Source organism: Phodopus roborovskii, unplaced genomic scaffold, assembly GCF_943737965.1.
Source record: "Phodopus roborovskii unplaced genomic scaffold, PHOROB, whole genome shotgun sequence".
Classification (NCBI taxonomy): domain Eukaryota; kingdom Metazoa; phylum Chordata; class Mammalia; order Rodentia; family Cricetidae; genus Phodopus; species Phodopus roborovskii.
This window is the reverse complement of record NW_026126439.1, coordinates 1116241-1140465: the sequence shown is the minus strand read 5'-3', so window position 1 is coordinate 1140465 and position 24225 is coordinate 1116241. Positions and strand designations below refer to the sequence as shown.

At 38.1% G+C, this 24225-nt stretch overlaps 1 pseudogene; it reads left to right on the top strand.

The window, feature by feature from the left end:
* The first annotated feature begins 4614 nt into the window (after positions 1-4614).
* Positions 4615-7373, top strand: LOC127224497 (L-lactate dehydrogenase A chain-like; annotated as a pseudogene).
* Positions 7374-24225: the final 16852 nt, after the last annotated feature.

Sequence of the window (24225 nt, the reverse complement as noted above, 5' to 3'; positions counted from 1 at the left end):
TTCACCAAACCTAGCTCAGGCAGAGAGGGAAGGCAAGCTACCGCATTGAGAACATTTGTAAATACCCAGCCTAAAACTATGAACAAAATAAAATTCAAGAAACCCATGGAATGCTCTTATTTTGTGACAATTACAAAAAAACCAGAGATTTTTCACTACCTATTTTTACTAACTGAACCATTTTCATAGTTCCCCATTTTATTGTTGTCAGAGGAAACAGGTGAAAGGAAAGAGAGGTGGAAAGAAGGAGACACCTGAGTGTGTGTTCATAGAGTTTTTGGGTATCATTGCTAACCACAGGGCTTTTACCCCTCATCACTTGATATTGCGGTAAATAAGGATCAGGATAAACAAATAGGCCGAATAGATGTTTATTCAAGGAGAAATAACTTACAACCTAGACAGATGAACACCAGGAAATTCAACCCGATCCTCTCTTGTCCGAGTCATGCCAGAAAGAGAGCACCTTCCTGGCCCCCTCCGACCTCCTTCCTCAGGTCACCTCTGCCCATCGCTCCACCCCCAATGGGCGTGGTCAGTGCTACAGAAGGACTATCTCACTACAATTCCCCTTTTAGTCTAAAGAAAAGATTTAGGCTTAATACAAAACTATATACAAAACAGTGAATAACAAGTGTGCTCTAAGAAAAGGAAAATCGAGAACAAAATGACCTACATATCTAGTCCTAGGGTGAGGGCATAATGGAGTTTACAATAGAGTTGTCCTAAGCTGGAAAACGTAAGTCTAGTACCTAATATATCTAACTAGGAAGAGAGAATAATAGTTGTGATAGTTTAATCTTCAACCTCATCAAGACCTGAGAAGGAAATTAACAATACTAGAGTAGACAGGAAATGCGGATGGACAACTTCCAAAAGGTGCAGCAAGGACAGAAACAGCAAGCCACCTGAACAGTCACCCTAGGTCTCACAGCGACGTTGGTACACCCAGATTTGGCTAAGGCCAAGAGAACTTGACAGACCACATCAATAGCAGGGAAATAGAATGGCTGTCTTACCCTGACTTGGCAAGGTCAAGCAGTCTTCTATATTTGTCTCCTGTAAGCACATAGGACTGCCTGTCCAAATCAGTGGTCAAGGTGGGGGCAATTCTATGCCCAACAAGCCATTAGCTGAGGCGAGATTGAACTCCAGCAGGAGCAACAACAGTGTCCAACATATTTTCGGGAAAGTGCACAGTGCTGTCAGGAGCAACAGTGTCTCATGTCAATGGAGTACTAATATTAAAACATTTAAATGCCATGTTCTGCATGTCTATGAAGTGATCGAAGATTAAGCATCTATATCTGACTAATCTCATAGGTACAGGAAATGTGAGGGAAGATAATCTGTAATACTCGGGAACTAGCTAAAAAGACTGATTAAAACTTTCCTGAGTAAAGCAGGAACAAATACTTAAACAATATAACTATTTACATATACCTACATGTAAATCCCTAAAATAGAGGTAGAGTATAAGTGTCAAGACAAGAGGTAGAACTATAAAGGGCAGCAAGATAAATATCCCAAATTGTATCAATATACAAAATGTCTTGAACACAAGAAAAGTATACACACATAGAATATGGTAAAAAATAATGTGCATAAAACATTGTAAGTGGAAATATTTAACACAATATAACAAAATATAAACTTAATTTTACATAGCTTTCAAGGACAGCTGATATTAATTGATCCTAATCCTTAGGGGTTTCCTTGTTATTCCATGCCCATGATTTTACTAATTGTTTCACATAAGGTGAGTGCATGCCATAAGAGACTACTGCTTCCTTTATACCTTTTAAATCTTTCATACGTATTGGTTTCCACTGATATGTAACGACACCTTTTGGATGTTTTTTTGTTGTTGGCTTTTTATGAATAGATACAGGGAAAGCTCCCCTGACCCTAAATGGTGTGGAAAATTTTAAATCTTTTTCATGCCCTGTTACCTGTAGTTCTTCTTCTGATGTATCAGACTGAAGGTCTTCTAAAGCCTGAAATCTATTCACCATTGTTTCTTTGAGTGTCTGGACTTCTTGAATCAAATAACTTTTTAGAGACTTCATTGCATCAGTCAGTTTCTTACTTTCTCCAACTACAAATGATTCCATGTTTTTAATCTTATCATCCTTAGATATTATCTGAATGGCATGTAAACTGCCTTTCAGAAACAATGTTTTATCTGCTAGCTTGCCATTATCCTCAGACATGGAAGAGATTCTGTTATTTAGTCTTTCTATCTGATGTTCCAGTTTTTTAAACTTATTAGTAGCTTCCTCCGACCAGGAGTGGGCTGTTTCTGTTAGTTTGTTAATGCATTGCATTGTTTCTGTTTTGGTTATTGAGGTATCTGACATGAAACAAATTATACCTTTCAGCTCGCCAACGCCATCTTCAATATTCTGAACCTTTCTTTTTATATTTTCTATGTTTTGAATTTTATCATTTTCAATGTTTCGAATCTTTGTCTCTATGTTTTGAATTTTATCATTTTTAATGTTTCGAATCTTTATCTCTATGTTTTGAATTCTATCATTTTCAATGTTTTGAGTCCTTGTCTCTATGCTTTGAATTCTATCATTTTCAATGTTTCGAATCTTTGTCTCTATGTTTTGAATTCTATCATTTTCAGTGTTTTGAATCCTTGTCTCTATGCTTTGAATTTTATCATTTTCAATGTTTCGAATCTTTGTCTCTATGTTTTGAATTCTATCATTTTTAATGTTTTGAATCTTTGTTATTAAGTCTCCTATGGTTTGTACAAGTTCCTTATTGTTTGCTGTAATCTCAAACCATTTCTTTAAGAATATCATGTTAATGATGAAACCCATTGCTATTACAAAATAAAAGTATATATTGGTCCAGTCATAAGTTTCTTCTGCTAAAATCCCTTCTACATATGAAGTAAAGTAATTCCTAAAGTTTTGTATAGTAAAATTATCTGCCATAGTTATGGAACAATTTATCTCAGATTTTATATCAGCTTAAATTGCAAAGGATGTTACAATTACCTTAGGTGTAATTTTGCTGTCCTGGAACTTTGATGCTTTTAGTTGTAGATCTCAGGTTGTGGTAGCTACGCCTGGAGGTGTGTCACCAAATAGCGCCTAGCCGCCGAGGCTCATCTGATCCCGGTTCCTGTAAAAAGTTCTTAACAAACTATGACAAGCAGAATTTTGTTAAAAGGGGACTTTTGGAGTTACTTGTAACACAAGATGAAACGCGTGCAAGCCGGGCGGGTGCCGCCGGGCGGGCAAATGTAAAGTCCCGTGCGGAAATGGGCAAAAAATGTTAAGCGATAAGTGCCTTCTCAGGTCTGCTTTAGTGGCAAAGATCTCCTTTGCAGTAAGGAAGAGGCAAATGTCCCAAAGCTGTGGTGAGTCCACCTGGTTAAACCCTGCCCGTTGGGAAAGGTGGGGGAGGGGGGGCGGCTTCTGCCGCCTGGGGGGCAAAACCCAGGTAAATCCCACTTCTGACACCAGATATTGCAGTAAATAAGGATCAGGATAAACAAATAGGCCGAATAGATGTTTATTCAAGGAGAAATAACTTACAACCTAGACAGATGAACACCAGGAAATTCAACCCAATCCTCTCTTGTCCGAGTCATGCCAGAAAGAGAGCACCTTCCTGGCCCCCTCCGACCTCCTTCCTCAGGTCACCTCTGCCCATCGCTCCACCCCCCAATGGGCGTGGTCAGTGCTACAGAAGGACTATCTCACTACAACTTGAAGTTTCTTTGTCCCAGATCTTGAAGTCACTTTATACAAAGGGACTGGAATGATGGCTTCATCGCTAACAACACTTACTCCTCTTGCAGAGGTCTTGAGGTCCCATAGGATAGTGCACAGACATCCACAACTTCAGTTCTAGGGTATCCAATGTCCTCTTCTGACCTCCTTGTCCATGTAGGCAAAACACTCATACATATAAAATAAAAAGACATCTTCACAGTTTTTAAAAAGAAATTACATTGTAGCTATACTTTTTCTTTTGTATTTATACCATCATTTCCCAAAACATGGATGACCCATTTCTACAGTAAGGAGAGGGATGTGCTACATCATTATAACCAAACTAAAATCTGGGAATATCCAGAAGAAGGATGACTCTGGCGCCCATATTTGAGTGACACATTTTAATCCAGCTGTTAATAGGCAGAGGCAGGAGGATCACTGTGATTTTTAACTATTCTGGACTACAAAATAAGATTTAGGTCAGCCTAGGCTATAGAGTGAGGCCATGTATAAAAACAAAACAATCCAAACCAACCAAATTGAATGAAACTAAACCAAAGTAGACTCAATATTGAGTGTTAAGTTTAATTATGATGATAATATGTTAAAGTAGTTTGCTAGTCCCTGCACTTCCTCATTCCACTTGGTGTGGTGCTCAAGTCCTCTGCAAAACCAACATTCCATGGAAATTATTTCCTTCAGACAGACACAAAAATTCCCACTGACACAAAATATAGAGTGGGCATTGGAACTCAAGGATGGGTTTACAGATAATTGCTACTTCAGTTATAAGCATCTATAAGCATCTTTTAAAAATCCTTCATGAGGCTGGAGCCTCAGTCTGTGTTGCCAGAGCCAGACTCCACAGCTGTTTGCCCAACGCTGCTCATCGCGCACTCGCGGTCCCAAAAAGTTCAAAGTCCAAGATGGCAATCCTCAAGGACCAGCTGATTGTGCATCTACTTAAGGAAGAACAGGCCCCCCAGAACAAGATTACGGTTGTTGGGGTTGGTGCTGTTGACATGGCTTGTGCCATCAGTATCCTAATGAAGGACTTAGCAGATGAGCTTGCCCTTGTTGATGTCATGGAAGACAAGCTGAAGGGAGAGATGATGGATCTCTAGCATGGCAGCCTTTTCCTCGGACCACCAAAAATTGTCTCTGGCAAAGACTACATTGTGACTGCAAACTCCAAGCTAGTGATTATCACAGTGGGGGCCCATCAGCAAGAGGGAGAGAGCCAACTCAATCTGGTCCAGCGAAACGTGAACAACTTCAAGTTCATTATTTCCAACGTTGTGAAGTACAGTCCAGACTGCAAGCTGCTAATTGTTTCAAAACCGGTGGATATCTTGACCTACATGGCTCGGAAAATAAATGGCTTTCCCAAAAACCGAGTTATCAGGAGTGGTTGCAATCTGGACTCAGCTCGGTTCCTTTATCTGATGGGAGAAAGACTGGGTGTTCACCTGCTAAGCTGTCATGGATGGGTCCTAGGGAAGCATGAAGACTCCAGTGTGTCTGTGTGAAGTGGTATGAATGTGGCTGTTGTCTCCCATTTCTTCCGTGATTAGGTCTCTATGGAATCAAGGATGATGTCTTCCTCAGTGTCCCTTGTGTCCTGGGACAAAACGGAATCTCAGATGTTGGGAAGGTGACTCTAACTTCTGAAGAGGAGGCCTGTTTGAAGAAGAGTGCAGATACGCTCTGGGGGAATCCAGAAAGAGCTGCAGTTTTAAAGTCCTCAAATAACCTAGTGCTTCACTGTCCAGGCTGCAGCAGTGTTTCTGTGGAGACCATACACATCTACTCATCTGAGCTTTGGTTAGTGTGGTTGTGCTAAGGTGGCCTGAAGAAAACCTCAGTTCCCACAGCTCTACCCTGATGCTAAGTGGTACTTGTATAGTGATGACCTGGTTGGTGTGACAGTCCCACTGTCTCCAAGACACATTGCCAATTGTGTGCAGGCTTCAGTTTCCTGTGAGCCTGTGTCTGTGCTGCCCACTCTCACCAAACATGCCTAGGCCAATGAGTTCCCCATTAATCACAACCTGGCTCCAGTATGTAAAACCATTATGCACATCTTGTGCATAACTGTTCTAAAGGATATTATTTTGTGTATTATGTGTAGTGTACATTGAAATATTGTATATGAAGGGAGATCTGCATATGGATGATGCAATCAACTACGCAAGTGTCATGCCAATGAAAACACCAAATAAACCTCCAACAGTGGGAAAAAAAATCCTTCATGGGATGCTGAAAGAAATGTGTTCTGTCTGCAATCAAGTTTACTGTAACAGGAAAACACATACTGGTTAAAAATTCATAGATGCATTAAAAAGATTAAAATAATGAATTCTGTTTAGTACAACAAATACTTCCCATTAAAAAGGATGCTTTTGATGAAAAGAATCTTTGTTGCCACAACATGCGACATAACATAAACGGCATAGAGGAGTCATATTGGGATGTTATAAAAACCCATTTTTCTTTAAGGATTTTATGCATCTAAAATATCAGTAACATCAAGAATAAGCAATAATCCTAAAACAAATTGAAACAAACAAAACAGAATCTTCTAAAAATAGTGATCTGAACCTGCCCAGGAAAAAAAATTACAAATGGCATTTAAACTACCGGGACTTGTATGATGGCTTCCTAATAAGATGAGGGAGGCTTTGTCTAAGGTGGAAGCAATTTCACATCTAATTTTGAGTCTCAAGGAAAAAAAATGCAGACTGTAACAAGAAAAAGGTCATTTTCACAACAAGTTATATCAAAGATGAGAAGAGAACAACAATAATGACACTATTTTGCTAAAACCTTCTATAAATTAAAAGAAGCACAATTTGTGACTGGATGTGTGGTTTTCCATGTTAAGAGACTATTGATGTTTGAAGCCAAAAATCTAAAATGTGTTCAATACTTGAGGTCAGGTATTCTTTTACCTAATTCTACTATATCATAGAATTAATTTTTATTGTTTTAAGGCTTACTACTATATCATCCTTCCACCTTATTTAAGGTCATTCTTTCCATTTTATTAATAAAAAAATCAGTCTAGGGTAGCTTATGATGGGCTTTGGGTAGCATTGTTCCATTGTTCAAAAGTTTATTTAGTAGGAAGTAGTGAGCCATAGATGAGGGCTAACACTCAACAGGGGAGTCAATAATGAAAGTTGGGGTTCAAAACTTACTCAGTGACAATAAGATGGAAATAAACATCCATGATGTGGGAAGTACAATGAAGGGACCTGGCAGTTGACATCACATGTATTTTTCCTGTGCATGTTCAGGTATTTGCTGAATTGTGTGCTGAACTGCATTCATTGCTCCTCACTCTCGTTAATCAATTTTTTCTTCCAAATGGCAATTACTTTTCTGAGACAGATTGCTTTTAGAAATTTCCAGGAATTGGGCTAAGGGCAGATCTGAGTCATTATTATGTTGTATTGAAAGACCTTGTTTTTCAATAACAACAATAAAAAACATATTTGGTTAAACACTTCCAGTGCAGGGCTGGCATGTTTCCGAGGGACTTCCGAGATTTCCGTACAGACCCTTCAGTGTGCTGGCCATGCCCTCACATGCCAAAGCTCACAAAGGGCTAGAACTCCAGTTCTTTCTTAGCAGGCTGCTCAGCTCTGTACTGGAAGCCCCTAGTTCATCAGTTTTCAGAACATGCCCAAACCTGCCTGCATCCCAGCAGGGAATGGGAGTATCTCAAACTGTTCTCCTTGTTATTTTTAGTGGATATCATTGAAATAAAATAAAATAGCACAAAATTTGGTATCTATACTAACTTTAATCTTCACAATATCACTGTCAGCACATAGAAGAGACATTTTTTTTTTTAATCATCCTAATTTTTGAGATCAGGCTGTTCTCTGTTCTTAGGTACTCCAGATTGTGTAAAATGTGATTTTTCAGACTCTGCTTTGTTCTGAGAGACTCCATTTTACAAGTAGCTTTTGACTCCATTTTGAGAGCAGACACAGCCAGGATGACTCTGAATCTCAGTGGGCATGTAAATACACAATATGCCTGTTGTCACCAATCAGAGAGGGGGGGGGAAGGAGGGAGAGAGTTTGGTCTTCTTACTATGGCAGTCAAACTGAGATTCCAGAGAGAAAGGAAGCTGCCTCAGTGTTACTTCTTAGCTTCTAGCTTTGGTGGTTTGTGTCAGGCCCACATGTGCAGGGTAAAAGCCAAGTCAAAAGGTAGATTTTGAGACACTACATAGAGCCTTCAAGGTGTTATTGTGCTGGATAACTGAAAAGTAGAATTAAGGAGTAAATAAGTAGTTGAGAACTCTTGAAGCTCAGGAGTAGGCATGTGGGTAGATATAAATGAGAATGTGCAGAATACGAATCTATATTGTATTTAATATGTATGTTTAATATGTGATTAATATATAACTTGTAAAGCAATTATTAAATTTAATTAATTAATTGATTAAATTAAAATATATGATACTAGTGATCCAAGACACATTGTTCAAAGGTTGTAGCATTGTTAGGCAAGTGACATGCATACTAATGCACATAATGTAATAATGTCATGGAAATCCATCTTAATCTCAAAGACATTATTAAAATAATAGTATATAGATAATCTAATAATAAAGGAAGTTAGAATACAGAATTAATATTTTCAAAAAGAGCCAAAAAGAAACAAAGAACTGATATATATATATATGTATGTGTGTGTATATATATATATATATATATATATATATATATATATGGTAAATTTAAATATAAGCACTGATAATTGTTTTAAATATAAATAAACAAAATATCCTATTGAAAGACAAAGTTTGTCATTATACGAAAAGAAAACACCAACCATTCATTTTAATTAATATACTGTGTAAAAGATGTGCTAACAGAAAAGTTAAAGTTGTAAGTTTATGACTCTTTCCACATATAAGGTGAATTGAATTTGTTTCTTTTGCCCAAACCAACAGAAGATAAACAGGAAGCTGGTGAGGAAAGAGGAGGACCAATCAATAGAATCCAGGGCAAGGAACATTACACAAGATACACAGACTTACTGAAAATACATGGGTCATTTCATCTGGAAGATATAAAAAGTTTAAATTTGTATTCACCTAATTATATAATATCCACATCTATGAAGAACTCGTGGACAGAAATTAGAAGAAGGGAAGTAGAAAAACCCATATTCATAGAGGCTGGCTATAATGTGTGTTTGTCAAGACAAATGGACACAATTAGCATTAGCAAAGCTTCAGAATGAGTGAACAAAAATTAACAAATTGAGTACCTATAATCCATGAGTGCTAGAGATCACATTTTTGATGTATACATGGAAACGTTACTAAAGTTAATTTTGGAAAATAATTATTACCATAAATCTAGTCACAACAAATTTTGAGTAGAAACAAATCTTATAAAAGATGTCCTCTGATCATAGGAAGCATGGTATAAATTGGTCACAAGAAGATAAACATAAAATTTCCAAATGCTTTGCTATTTAGCAATAACATTCATTATAACCCACATACTATGAAATACATTATTATAAAAATTAAAAACATTTTATCTAGAGATTTAGGAAAGGATTTCTAGGTATAAAATTAAGTTATCTAAAAATCATGGCATTCTTATTTTTCTACACTAATATTTACACCTGTATTTATTTTTCTGAACACTTATCTAATGTTAAATACAGTGTTAACAGGCATTTCTATGTGATTCTTGTTCTCAGTATTTCAAAATACGAATGGCTGTTCATCTAAGGATTATATTTCTGAACTAAAGATACTAACTACAGATAAGAAGAAGGCATTTGACAAAGGTCTTTTATGTAGACTATATAAAGAACTCCTACAACCGAGTTTAATTAAAAAAAAAAAGCTAGCCCATTGACAAAATACACTTCCTCACAGATATGAAAGAAATCCACAGAACCAACAAATAATAGTGTCCTCCAAAATAAAGTTCCTCAGGGAAATGAAAGTTAAAATGTCTGCTAGTGTAAAACACATGACTAAAAACAACTTGGATAGGCAAGGATTTATTGGCTTACATATCTTGGGTCACAGTCTATTGAGGCAAATCAAGGCAGGAACTCAAGCATAAATCTGGAGACAAGAGTTGAAGCAGAGGGCAAGGAGGAAAGCTGCTTACTAGCTTTGTCTCCATGGTTTGCTTAACCATTCTTATATAATCAAAGACAACCAGTCTATGTGTAGTATCACCTACAGTGGGCTTGGCCCTCCTGCATGAGTCATTAATCAAGGCAATGTCTTGCCTATACACAAATCTAATGGAGGGATTTTCTCAGTTGAAGTTCCCTCTTTCTAGATGATCATTATGTATGTCAAGCTGACAAAAACTAATGAGCATGATTGACTCTTTGTCAACTTGTGACAGAAATACATCGCTAGCAAACCGATAACCTTTGCTTTATGATCGATATAGGAGAACTGGCTATTGCTTGATAGACTTGACAAGGTTGTTTAGGGGATGATTATGGAAGTCTTTGATATTTTGGGTTAGAAAAGCCATTGAATACTCAGAGCTGAAAGGGCTGTTCTGTGGAAGACTGGAAAACAAGCATGGGAAGAAATGCAGAAGATGGAAGCCTATCATGTGCAGTTTCAGAGGGAAGCAAAACCTCTTTCAGGGTTGTTCATATATTTTGAATTAACAATCTGTGATTTCTGTTCAGCTGGGGATGAAAAATCAACTGTGATTATCTAGTGACCTGCATTAGTAAAGTGAAACTTTTGATTTACTGGGACTATTGATACTGGTTATCAGTAAGAGATCAACATCACTGAGGTGAAATCTTCTAGGAAGTATTTCCTCAGGGTCAGCATGAAACATTGTAGCCCAGGCTGGACAAAAGTATATCTCATGCTGGCAGCTAAACTTGGTAATATGTAAGGGTCTCCCAGATGGTACTGGTTTTTGGTGGTGTGTGAATTGCAGAATTGAAGAGGTCACAGAAAGAAGCTAAGGTTTTATAGCCTGTAGTAGGGTTTCAGTTTGTGGGTTCAGACTCAATTGCAGTGGAAACCCCAGATTATTATAGATGCCATGGCCATGAGATGACCACCAGGGTTAACCACAAATGTGAAGTGGAACTTACTTAAGCCTGTTAAAGAATCTCCATGTGCTATTTATGGCAGAGTCAGAGAAGTGAGAGGGTTCAAGACCTTTGGAGCTCAGAAGATTGTGACAGAGGACATTGAGTTATTTATACTATTGAAGTTAAATTTTCCTTTGCTTTTGTTATGATTATGCCCTATAATTTATTTTTTATTTTACAGGAGCCACATTGGCTATTTTAAAGAGGTTGACCTGTTAAGTATTTGAATTTTTACAGCCTGTAGGACCTTTTAAGTCATACTATGTTTTATATTCTGGTGTTAACAGTATCTTGGGAACTTTAAAAGTTGAAAGAATTCACTTTGCATTATGATATGGCCATGAGATTATCAGGGACAGGGAGTGAAATATGGGGATTTGAATGAGAAATATCACATATAGTCTCAGTCATTTGAATTTTTAAGTCTTTTCATTATTAGGGTAGGGTTAGGATGTATGGCCTTGCCGGTAGAAATATGCTCCTGGGGATGGGCTTTGAGAGACTAAGGCCTTGCCCTCCTTGAACTGTTCTCTTCCTGTCTTGTATTTGTGGCTCAATATATGAGCTCTCAGCTTCCTGTTACTGCTGTAGATATCATGCTACTTTTGCTCATGTTGTTTCTGACATTATTGACTCTAACCCTTTGGAACCATAGGACAAAATAAAGTCTTATCTAATTTGCCTTGCTCATGTGTAGTAAGATATCCACCCTGCTACACCTGTTGCACTGATCATGCCCATTGGGGTATGGGAATAGGTGCAGACATGACTTGGGGGGACTAGGTCTAGAGTTTCAGATTCCAGCTGGATCCCTTGCTTCCTGGTTGGAGATAGAGAGTATCTGGAGGCAACTTTGTGATAGGAACCTGCAACCATCATCTATTTCTGGTGTAAGTGACTTCTCCCCAAATAAACATCCATCAGCCTATCATCTCCCAGATTGTTATTTACCATGCAATATTTGGTGTCAGAACTCATTTCACTCCTCCATTTAACAAAATTTTTGCTTGTGTTAGTTTGTTAAGAGCTATTCTATAGGGACAAGAATTGGGAGGGTCTCCTGCTGCTGGACATATTTGGTGGTACATCTGTGCACCTACTGGCCAGATATAATTACTACAAGTTGAGATCTACAACTAAAAGCATCAAAGTTCCAAGACAGTAGGATTATATCTAAGGTAATTACAACATCTTTCATAATTTAAGCTGATACAATAACTGAGATCAATTGTTCCATACCAATGATGGATAATCTTACAATGCAGGATATTAGGAATCCTTTTGTTTCATATATGGAGGGAACCTTAGAAAAGAACCATGACTTAACCAAAATATACATTTTCCTAATAATGGTGATTAGTTTCATAATCAATATAATATTCTTAAAGAAAGAGTTTGAGATTAGATCGAAGAATAAGGAATTTGTACAAACCATAGGACACTTAGTAACAAGGATTCAGAATATTGAAGATGGCAATGGAAATCTGACAGGTAGAATACAAAACATGGAACATAAAAATGGCCAACTAGAGAACAGAGTTTGTTCCATGTCTGCTGCTTCAATGACCAAAATAGAAACAATGCAGGACCACATTACCACAGTAGGAGAAACACCCCATTCCTTGTCTGATGACTGGAATAATAAGAATAAAAGACATGAACAACATATGAAAAAACTGGCAGATAGAATTTGTTCACTGTCTGAGGCAATGCCTCTGAGGGAATGCCTTTGCCACAGGGAATGCTAAATAGCCCCATCCTGTGCTAATATTTTGTGCAAAAACTTTTAAAGATAATTCATAAACAGTTTCCACAATCCATAATTTACATGGATGTTATATTATTGCCTGATTCTAAGGTAGAAATATTAGAAAAATTTTTGAGGAAGTAAAGGAAGTTTTACTTTGAAGGAAGTTTTACTTTGCTGGGGATTACAAATTGCTCATGAAAAAATACAATGAAATTCTATCAGTTACTTGGGATATAAAATAGATCTACAGAAAATTAGACCACAAAAAATACAGATCAGGAGAGATTGTTACCAGACTCTACATGATCTTCAAAAATTACAAGGAGAGATTTCTCAACTATAGTCCATTATTGGTGTAGAAGGGCATGATTTGAAAAACTCAAAAATGGCCCTAAAAGGGGACAAGGACTTAAATAGTCCATGAATACTATCAGCTGTAGTAGAAAAGGAATTAGAATCGGTAGAGAAGAGGGTACTAGAAGCACATGTGGACCATGTAGATCCAAAACTAGACTGTATTCTGACTATATTACCATCTAGAGAATATCCTTTAAGGATTTTGATGCAGAGGGAAGATATCATATTAGAATGGATATTTCTACCACATAAACAGAATAAAAAAAATAAAAACATACATACAAAAGATCTCTGACTTGACTTTAAAAGGTAAATTAAGACTTCGTCAACTGACAGGAATGGACCCAGCAGAAATTATAGTACCTTTAACAAATGAGGAAATTTACTCCTTATGGAAAGACAATGGATATTATTGGCACAGAGCTTGCAGTGACTTTTTGAGAGTGATTAGCAACAATTATCCCAAAAGTGAGATAATCAAATTCATAAAGAAAATTATTTGGATTTTTCCATCTATTGTAAGAAAAACACCAATCTCTGAAGTTTCTACATTCTACACTGATGCAAGCAAATCAGGTAAGGCAGGATATAAATCAGGAAAAATAAGTAAAGTAGTTCAAAGCCCTTATGACTCTGTAAAAAAAAGGCAGAATTGTATGCCATTATCATGGTACTTAAGGATTTTACAGAACCTCTTAATATAGTTACTGACTTTCAATATGCAGAGAGATTCTTCTTACACATTGAGACTGCAAAATTTATTCCTGACGATACAGAATTAATTTCATTGTTTATACAGTTACAAGAAACTATTAGGAATAGGACTCATTATATATATATATAAAACACATATCAGATCCCATACCAGTCTGCCAGGTCCTCTAGCACAAGGCAATAATGAAACTGATTGATTATTAGTGGGAAGTGTGCTGGAGGCCTCAGAGTTTAAAAAAAAAAAAAACACCATGTGAACAACAAAGGCTTAAAAAAGTATTTTTCTTGTGAACAACAAAGGCTTAAAAAGGTATTTTTCTATCACTTGGCAACAGGCTAAGGAAATATTAAGGAAATGTCCTACTTGTTCATTCTATAACCATACTCCTCTACCACCAGGCAGTAACCCTAAAGATAGAAATAGGAATGAAATCTGGCAAATGGATGTGTTTCATTTTGCAGAATTTGGAAAATTAAAACATGTACACTATACTATAGACACATTTTCTATAGTTTCAATGGGCCACTGCTCTGAGCTCTGAAAAGGCTGATTCTGTTATCACACACCTATTATAGGTAATGGCCATTTGATGGGCATACCTGCGCAAATAAAAACTGACAATGCTCCAGCATATGTCTTCAGCAAATTGGAACAGTTTTTTTTTCAGTATTATAGCATAAAGCATGTAACTGGAATACCACTTAATCCTACAGGACAAGCAGTAGTTGAGAGATCTAATAGTACTTTAAAAGAAATGCTCTATAAACAGGCAGGGGTGTCTTGACATCAAAACACAGATTACATGATGCTTTATTAACGTTAAAAATTTTTAAGTGCTAATGAGAAAGAAAAAACAGCTGCAGAAAGACACTGGACAATAGAAAAAACTTCTGAACTAAACCAGCCGGTATATTTCAAGGATGTATTGACCTCAGTATGGAAACCAGGATATGTGCTACATTGGGATAGGGGTTTTGCCTTTGTATCTACAGGAGAAGAAAAGCTGCAGATACAATCTAAGTTTATCAAGATCTGAGTTGAACAAGAGAATCCTCTTAATGAGGAGAAATGACAAGTCATCCACCAAAGTATTTTCCATGAGTTGCATGGAGATCTCTCCAAGGTAAGGGAAGTGTGCTGTTCTTGTTTTAACAGGAAAACAGAAAACACCCATCTTAAAACTGCCAAAAGATATTGAATGTGTAGGTGCCTACAGAAGAGAGGATAGCTCTCTAGAAAGAACCATCTAACAAAGAGAAATCTGAGGTATGGTACCGATATTTAATTCAAGCAAACTATTTCTATACAAAAATGTATTTCCCTTTACTTCCTAGTACTCCTTTAGTCCCAATTCATGTAAATCAATGCTGGCTTGGGAATTGGATTTGGCTTTCTTCCTCTAAATTCAAGCATGTTGTTACAATTAAATTCAGAGTTTCTGCCTTATATCAAGAAGCCAATTTGTGTAAGACAGAAGAAAACAAAATCTGGGGACTTTTGTTTGTCTAAACTAGTTTTTTTCTCTGAAATCCTAATTTTTCTCATACTTATTTTCATGCTTAATGTTGCCTTTCTCAATATGTATACCTATAAAGTTGACATTTTTATGTTGATATTAATGTTTAAGTTTTCCACAAGGAACAATAACAATTCCTAACAGCAATCTTAGAACTCTCTGGAAAGAAGATGGGGTCCTACTTCATCATTTCCACTTGATTCATCCTGATGCATCTGGACAACAAACACTGTCCTAAAACTGGTTGGCTGTAATGCTTGAGATAACTCCAGACTAGCTAGCAAAAATGGTGCACCTTCTTATTACACCCTGGCCAGTGTTTCAGATAAGAATTTCAATCAAACATTTCCTGCCATGCAGAGACTAGCTACAAATGTTACAGCTACTCCTCTCAAGAAGTTTTGTTGCCTTAATTTTTTCCTACAGGATCCCATGGAGTCATTGTCCCATTTCAGCAAGAAGTAATCTTAAGAAAACGACACCCCCTTTCCCTACTGTTGGCATTAAGGGATAATACTCATCTGCAGAGGGTTGGTTTTAGGGTTGGGTATGGAAGGTGATGCTCAGACTCGGGTTTCTCTTTTAGATAAGTATAGTGTATGGTTGGAAGGTTATGATTTAGATGGTATTATCTTCTTGTGAATTATCTTAGTAATTATTAGTTATATAAACTTGCATTGTTATAGATTCTTATATGTTGTAACTTATGTAAAATTAAGTTTATATTTATTTTTTGGCTGATTTGTATATTATATTTTGTCATACTGTGTAAGATCTTTCAGTTTACAATGGTTTGTGCACAATATCTTTATCATATTCTATGTATGTATACTTTTACATATGTTCAAGACATTTTGTATATTGATACAATTTAGAATATTTTTATCATATTGCACTATACAGTTCAACCTCTTGTCAAGGCATTTCAATTCTACCTCTGTTTTAGAGATTTACATGTATATATATGTATATAGTTATATTGCTAAAATCTTTGTCCTTTGCTAATTACTTAAGGAAGTTTCAACCATTCATGTAGCTAGGTTTCTGAGTATTACAGATTTATACCTATGTATGAGATTAGTCATACATAGAAGTTTGATCTTCACTTTATAGACCTACAGAAGATGACATTTAAATGTTTGAATATTAGTACTCCATTGACATGAGACACTATTGCTCCTGACAGCACTGAGCTATTTCCAAGAGTATGTTGGGCACTGATGTCCTTCTGGTGTCCATCATCACATTGGCTAATGGCCTTTTCAGCAAAGAACTTCCCCCACCTGAACCACTGACTTTGGAATGCTGTCCTACTGTGCTTGTAGGGGACAAACATAGAAGACTGCTGAACCTTGCCAAGTCAGGGTAGACAGCATTTCTACCTCCCTGCTTCTGTAGTCGTCTGTCAGAAACTCTAGGCCTCAGCCAAAACTTGTTGCCCCAATGTTTCTGTGAGTCTTTAGGTGACTGTTCAGGTAGCCTGCTGTTTCTGTCTTTGCTTTACTGTTTGGAAGCTGCTTGCCTGTACTTCCTGCCTACCCTAGTATTGTTATCTTCTTTCTCAGGTCTTTGATGGGGTTGAATATTAGATTGTCACAATTATTGTTCTCTCTTCCTAGATGGAAATATTAGGTACAAGACTTAAGCTTTCAAGCTTAGGAAAACTCTCTAGTAATCTCTCTTATGCCTCCACCCTAGGACTGGATATGTAGTTCTTGCCATTTGCTCTTGTTACCTCACTGGTGATAGGTCTTCAGTTTGTATGTTCTTAATTTTCCTTTTATTAGAGCATACTTGATATTTACTGTCTTTGTATACAGTTTTGTATAAAGACTAAATCTTTTCTTTATACTGAAAGGGGAAGTATAGTGAGATATCCACCCCACACACACCTGTTACACTGACTATGCCCATTGGGGCATGGAGTCAGGTGTGGGCATGACTTGGAGGGACTAGGTCTGGGGTTCTAGACCCCAGCTCACTCTCTTGCTTTCTGCTTAGAGACAGAGAATATCCAGAGGCATCCTTGGGACAGGAACCTGAGGTGGTCATCTGTTTCTGGTGTGATTTCTTCCTAAATAAACATCCATCAGCCTATTGTCTCCCAGATTCTTGTTTACCATAATTATACACATGGTGTTATATTACAAGAACCAGAGAAGTTGCTAATAGGCATGTCAAAATGAAATACTATAGCATATACACAAGAATGATTAAAATGAGAATTCGTATTGTTTTTGTATACTTTTAAATCAACTTTTCTTATTTCACATATCCATCCAAGTTCTGTCTGCCTCCCATCCTCTCATGACCCCAGACTCTCCCTATCCCATTCCCCACCCATTCCACAGGGAGAGTGAGGCCTTCCAGGAGGGACCATCAAAATCTGCCAAGTCATTTGGAGTAGGGCCTAGCCCCTCCCTCCTGTCTCTAGGTTAAGGGAGCATCTCTCCATGGGGAATGTGCTCTCAAAGTCCTTTTGTGCATGAGGGACACATTCTGGTTCCCCTGTCAGAGGTCCCATAGACTACCCAGGACTTCTAACTGAGACCCACTTTCAAGGAGTCTGGGTCGGTCCAATGCTGGTTTCCCAGCTATCAGTCTGGAGTCTATGAGCTCCCCTTTGTTCAGGTCAGCTGTCTCTGTGGGTCTCTGCAGCCTGGTCTTGACCCCTTTGCTTCTTCTCTGCAACTGGACTCCAGAGGAGTTCAGCTCAGTGTTTAGCTGTGGGTGTCTGCTTCTGTCTCCATCAGCTATTAGATGAGGGCTCTAGGATGGCATATAAGGTAGTTATCAATCTCATTATCAGGGAAGGGCATTTAAGATTGTCTCTCCACTGTTGCTCAGATTGTTAGTTGTGGTCATCCTTGAAAGTCTCTGGACATTTCTCTAGTGCCAGTTTTCTCTTCAAACCTATAATGGCTTTCTTTATTATACTGTCTCTTTTCTTGCTCTTCTCTATTCATCCCCAGACTGAATCTTCCTGCTTCCTCATGTTCTCCTCTCCCCTCCTCTTCTCTCATTCCCTTTCTTCTAAGTCCCTCTCCAATCACTGTCCTCCTCTCCCCTGTTCCCAAAATTTTCAACATGCTCAGGAGATCTTGTCCCTTTCCCCTTCTGTGGGGGACCTTGTATGGCTCTCTTAGGGTCCTCCTTGTATCCGAGTTTCTCTGGTGGTGTGAATTGTTGGCTGGTAATCCTTTGCTCTATTTCTAAAATCCATATATGTTCCTCTTTTTGTGACTGGGTTACCTCAATTAGGATGGTTTCTTCAAGTTCTGAAATCCATTTGCTTTCGAATTTCAAGATTCTATTGTTTTTATTTTTTTTTCTTCCGAGTAGTACTCTATTGTGTATATATACCATATTTTATTTTATTCATTCTTCAATTGAGGGGCATTTAGGTTGCTTCCAGGTTCTTGCTATTACAAATAATGCTGCTTTGAACATAGTTGAACAGATGTCTTTGTTGCATGGATGTGGATCATTTGGGTATATGCCTAAGAGGGGGATTGCCAGGTCCTGTGGTAAACTAATTCCCATTTTCCCGAGGAACCACCATACTGATCTCCAAAATGGCTGTATGAGTTTGCACTCCCACCAGAAGTGGAGGAGTGTTCCACTTTCTCCACATCCTCTCCAGCATGAGTCATCATTGGTGTTTCTAATTTTAGCCATTCTGACAGGGGTAAGATGGTATCTCAGAAATGTTTTGATTTGCATTTCCCTGATGGCTAAGGATTTTGAGCACTTTCTTAAATGTCTTTCATCCATTTTGGATTCCTCAGTTTAGAATTCTCTATTCAGTTCTGTACCCCACTTTTAAATTGGATTATTTGGTGTTTTTGGTGACTAGTTTCTTGAGGTCTTTTTATATTTTAGAGATCAGCCCTCTGTCAGATGTGGGATTGGTGAAAATCTTTTCCCACTCTGTAGACTGCTGTTTTGTCTTCCCTCATCCTTGGCCCTGCTGGGTCCACTGTTCAGGGTAAGTTTTGGTCACAGTAACATGGGTCCAACACCCCCATCCTCTCCTTGGAACTTCCTGGGTTGGCTTTGTGCATTCTGGACCCACCCCTTCCATGCGGGATCATCTGTAGCTGACCCTCACCTGAACTTTGGTCCCCTTCACCTGTCTTCTACCTGAGGTGAGTCTTGGACCAGCCCAGGCTGAATCCCTCCCACATCTTTCCCAGGGAACTCCCTGGGTCAGCTCTGCATCTTGACCCCTCTATGCCTTGGGCCTGAGTGGTCCAGTCCTGGTACTCTGGACCATCCACCACCCGGAGCCTGCCTTTTCCTCATCATTAGCCCTGCTGGGTCTACTGCTTAGGGTGAGTGAGTGGCCAGAGCTCAGGTCTAACACCCCCACCTTCCCCATGGAACTTCCTGGGTCTATGAATACTGGACCTGCCCCTTCAATGAAGGACCATCTGGAGCAGGTCCTCACCTAACCTTTGAGCCCCTTCACCTGCCTTCTGCCTGAGGTGAGTCTGGGACCAGCCCAGGCAGAATCCCCCTCACCGCCGCCACCACACACACATCCTTTTCTAGGAAATTAGTGTTGTTAAGAGTTGTTTAGGATGTGAAACCATTTGACCTCTTAGATTGTCTGTTGAAAATGGCAAAACTACTTTGGAAAATTGACTGTGTCATCAAATAAAATGGCATACTTTTTTCATTCTTGATTGTCAACTTGATGGGCTCTGGAATAAGAGACCTGTTTTCCTCATATGTGGAGTGATGACTATTATGGTTGGTAAGGCCAAATTAGCGCTACCTCTTCTAGGAAGAAAAGAGTGAACTAACAGTATTGTACTCCTTAAGGGCTTGAAAGATGCAGTGATAGTGATTTTCATATCTCCCTTTAACAATTTTATTTGGCTTATGTAGAAGATAGATAGATCATGAAGAATGATAGTTAATCATTATAAACCCACTAAGATAGTGATTCTAATTCTAACTGCTGTTCCACATCTGGGTTTCTATCATGAGCACATTAACGTATCTTCTGCCACGTGGCATACAACTACTGATTTCTCCAATTTTTTTAATTCTCAATTCCTGTTAATAAAGACTACCAAAGGCAGTTTGCTTCCATCTAACAAGGTTCTCAAGGCTGTACTAATTCTCTGACCATATTTTCAAGTATTTTGATCACCTTGTCTCTTATAAGGTATCATACTGGTGCACCATATTGGAGTTGATTTGCCCCTTGGTCACATGATCTGTCAGGTCTAATAGTATTTGAGATGTTAGTTGCAGGCAGGGACTTTGTTCAGAGCCTTTGGCAGTTTCTTATAGAAGAATTACAGTGGAGGTCCAGCAGATAACTACTTTCCCTTTGAGAGAGAGTTTTTGTCCCACTATTGGGCATTGGTTATGGGCTAGCAAGTTGCAATGCACCTTGAGCTGTCTGTCATGAGCTGGTTGTTATCTGGCCCACCAAGCCATAAAATTGGATGTGTACAGTAGCAATGCATCATCAAATAGAGATGGCAATAGGCGATTTGGCCTAAGCAGGTCCTGAGGGTACAACTAAGCTACATAAAGGGGTGACTAAGCTGTCTATGGTTCCTATTCCTGTTACAATGCCACTGTACCCAAGCTTGCACCTGTGGTCTCACAGGGTGTGCTCTATGGTTAACTGAGAATTAAAACACTAGGGTCTGGTTTGCAGGTGGTTCTATACTTTCTATACATACCAAAGTATAACAAACGACTGAATCACTACATCTCCTTTTTGGGACAACTTTAAAGGATCACAATGACTCAAAAAGCTTTGTAGAGGGCAGAGATTTGGGCATTATATAAGTTTTAACTTTACCTGGAAGGAAAAATGGCCTGATGTGTGACTCTGTACTGATTCATAAACTATAGCCAGTGGATTAGTTTGATGTTTGTGGAGTTGGAAGTCATATGATTGGAAAAGGGATGAAAAAGGCATTTCAGGAAAGGATGTTTGGGTGTCTTTCTAAATGAGTCCACGAGGGTTGGATTTTGTCAACTTGATACAACCTGGAGTCATTTTGGAAGAGAGAGTCTCAACTGAGTAAATGCCTCCATTAGATTGTCCTGAGAACAAGCCTGTGCAATGTTTCTTGATTGATGTGGAAAGGTCCAGATCATAGTGGGTAGTGCCATGCCACGCTGGTGGTTCTGGGTGCTGTAAGGAAGCAGGCTGAGCAAGCCACAAGTAACAAACTACTAAACACTACTCTTCCAGAGTCTCTGCATCAGCTTGTGTCTCCAGATTCCTGCTCTGTTTAAGTTCCTCTCCTAACTCTCCTCAGTAATGAGGTGTGATGTGGAAGTGTAAACTGAAATCAACTCTTTACTTTCATTTTTCAGGCTTTTGGCCACAATGTTTTATCACAGTAGTAGAAACCCTAATTAAGACAGGGCAAAAGATATGAAGATACTTGTGTCCCATGTAATCAAGTAGACAGGATAAAACTGTATATGGATAGTAGTCAACCTCTTTCTTTGGATATCTCTGTCATGGTCCAAAGGGCTCATGAACAAAGTAGTTTTGGTGGCAGAAATAGAGGTTATGCATAGTCCCAACTACCATGGCTGACCTGTCTGTTGCTGCTGTTGAATGTAGAATCTGTCAGCAATAGAGACCAGCAATTTCCCCAGATATGATACCATTCATGTAGTGGCCAAAGAGCAATTTGGTGGCATTTTTGACTAAATTGGAGTACTTTCATCTCAGAAAGGGCTTCTCTTTGTTATTACTGGAGTAGATACTAATTATGCAGACCTACTTATTTTGCATGCAATTCTTCTAAAATTATCACCATGAACTTACAGAATGTTTTGTGCACCATCACAGTATCACATACAGCCAATAGCTTCTATTCAATAAATTCGTAGCCAAAGAAGTAATCAGTGGGTTCATGCTAAAGGAATACCCTGATCTTCCCATGTACCACCATCCTGAAGTAGATGGGTTAACAGAACAGTGAAATTGTTTTGAAAGATGGATGCCATTATAATACCAACCAGGTGACAATAACTTGAAGGGCTGGACAGGGTCCTTTTAAAGGCCCCATATAGCATGAATCAGCAAGAAATATAGACATTGTTTTAATTATTTCCAGGACTCATGAATCCAGGAATCAAGCGCAAGAATGAGAGTGGCACTATTCACTATCCCTCTTGATGACACACAATTAGTATTTTTTCTTATGATCAGGTGATTTTATGTTCTGTTGGCCTGGAGTCTTGATTTCAAGGGTGATGAGACTTCTGGCAGGACTGAAAACCAATATCCCATTGAACTGGAACACTTCTCTTTGGCCATTTTGAACTTCTGATACCTTGAGTCATCAGGTTAAGAAAGGAATAACAATATTACAAGGGACAATTGATCGAGACAACCATGTATAAATTGGATTGTTTCTTCACAATGGAGATGAAGAAGAGTATGTCTGGAGTACAGGAGATCCTTTAGGGCATCTCTTGCTGTTCCTGATAAGATGAATTAGAAGAAATGGATACCTTTGGGAAAGAAAATGTTAAGTCTAAAAAATCTCCTGGAAAAAGACCCAAACAAAAACAAATAAAACAAAACAAAACACCCCCCCAAATATTCAGGAAATCAGGGGCACCATGAAAAGACCAAATCTAAGAATAACAGGTATAGTTGTTTTTGTACTTCTTTCTGTTTTTTTTTTTGGGGGGGTACCACCTAATTGCAAAATAAATACATGGAGACTTATTATACCTTCTAACCAGCTTTTCTTAACTTAAATTATTCCATCTACTTTTTGCTGCTGGGCAACTGGCTCCCGTGATCTTCCTCTCCTTTTCTCAACCCCACCTCCTCTCTTTTTTCTCTGCCTTCTATCGATTGTCTTTGCCTGGAAGCCCTACCTATCCCTTTCCTGCCCAGATATTGGCTGCTCAGCTCTTTGTCAAGTGTTTTGGATAAAGTAACACAGCTTCAAAGAATTAAATGCAACATGGAAGGATGTAACACATCTTTGCATCATTAAAACAAATGTTCCACTGTATAAACAAATGTAACACATATTAAACTAATATTCCACAACAAATAGGAAGACAGAAAGGAGAGGAAATCCAGGTCAAAGGCACGGAAAATATTTAAAAAATATCATAAAGAAAAATTTCCTAACCTAAAGTAGGAAATGCCTATCAAGGAACAAGAGACATATAGAACACTAAATAGAATGGACCAGAAAAAGAAGTATCCTTGACACATAATAATTAAAACATCAAACATACAGAACAAGAAAGAATATTCAGGTTAGAAGGAAAAGAATAAGTAACATATAAAGGTAGATTTATTAGAATTGCAGCTGACGTTTCAATGAAGACTCTAAAAGCCAGAAGGACCGGGAAAGATGTCATGCAGACTCTAAGATACCACAAATTCCAGACCAGAATAATATACTCAGCAGAAATTTCAATAATGATGGACAGAGAAAATAAGGCATTCCATGATAAAGCCAAATTTAAGCAGCATTTATCTACAAATCCATTCCTATAGAAGGTGCTAAAAGGAAAACCTAAATATATTAACAGCATCCAAGAAAACACAAAGAATAAATAATCTCATACCAGCAAATAGAAGGAGGGGAAATACAACACAACACAACACACACACACACACACACACACACACACACACATGCACACACACCTCATAACAACAAAACAATAGCAACCCCCACACACTGTTCATTGATATCTCTAAACATCAAAGGCTTCACTATCACAATAAAAACACACAAGCAAACAGAATGGATCTGAAAACAGGATCCATCCTTCTGCTATATCTAAGAAATACATTAACTTCAAGGATATCAGGAGATGGAAAGTTCTCCCATGCTCATGGATGGTAGGATACCAGTAAAAATGGTCATCTTACCAAAAATATTCTGCAGATTCAATACAACGTCCTTCAAAATTCTAATGCAATTCTTCAAACATCTTGAAGGATAAATTTCAGCTTCATATGGAAACACAAATAATCGAGGATAGCTAAAACAAT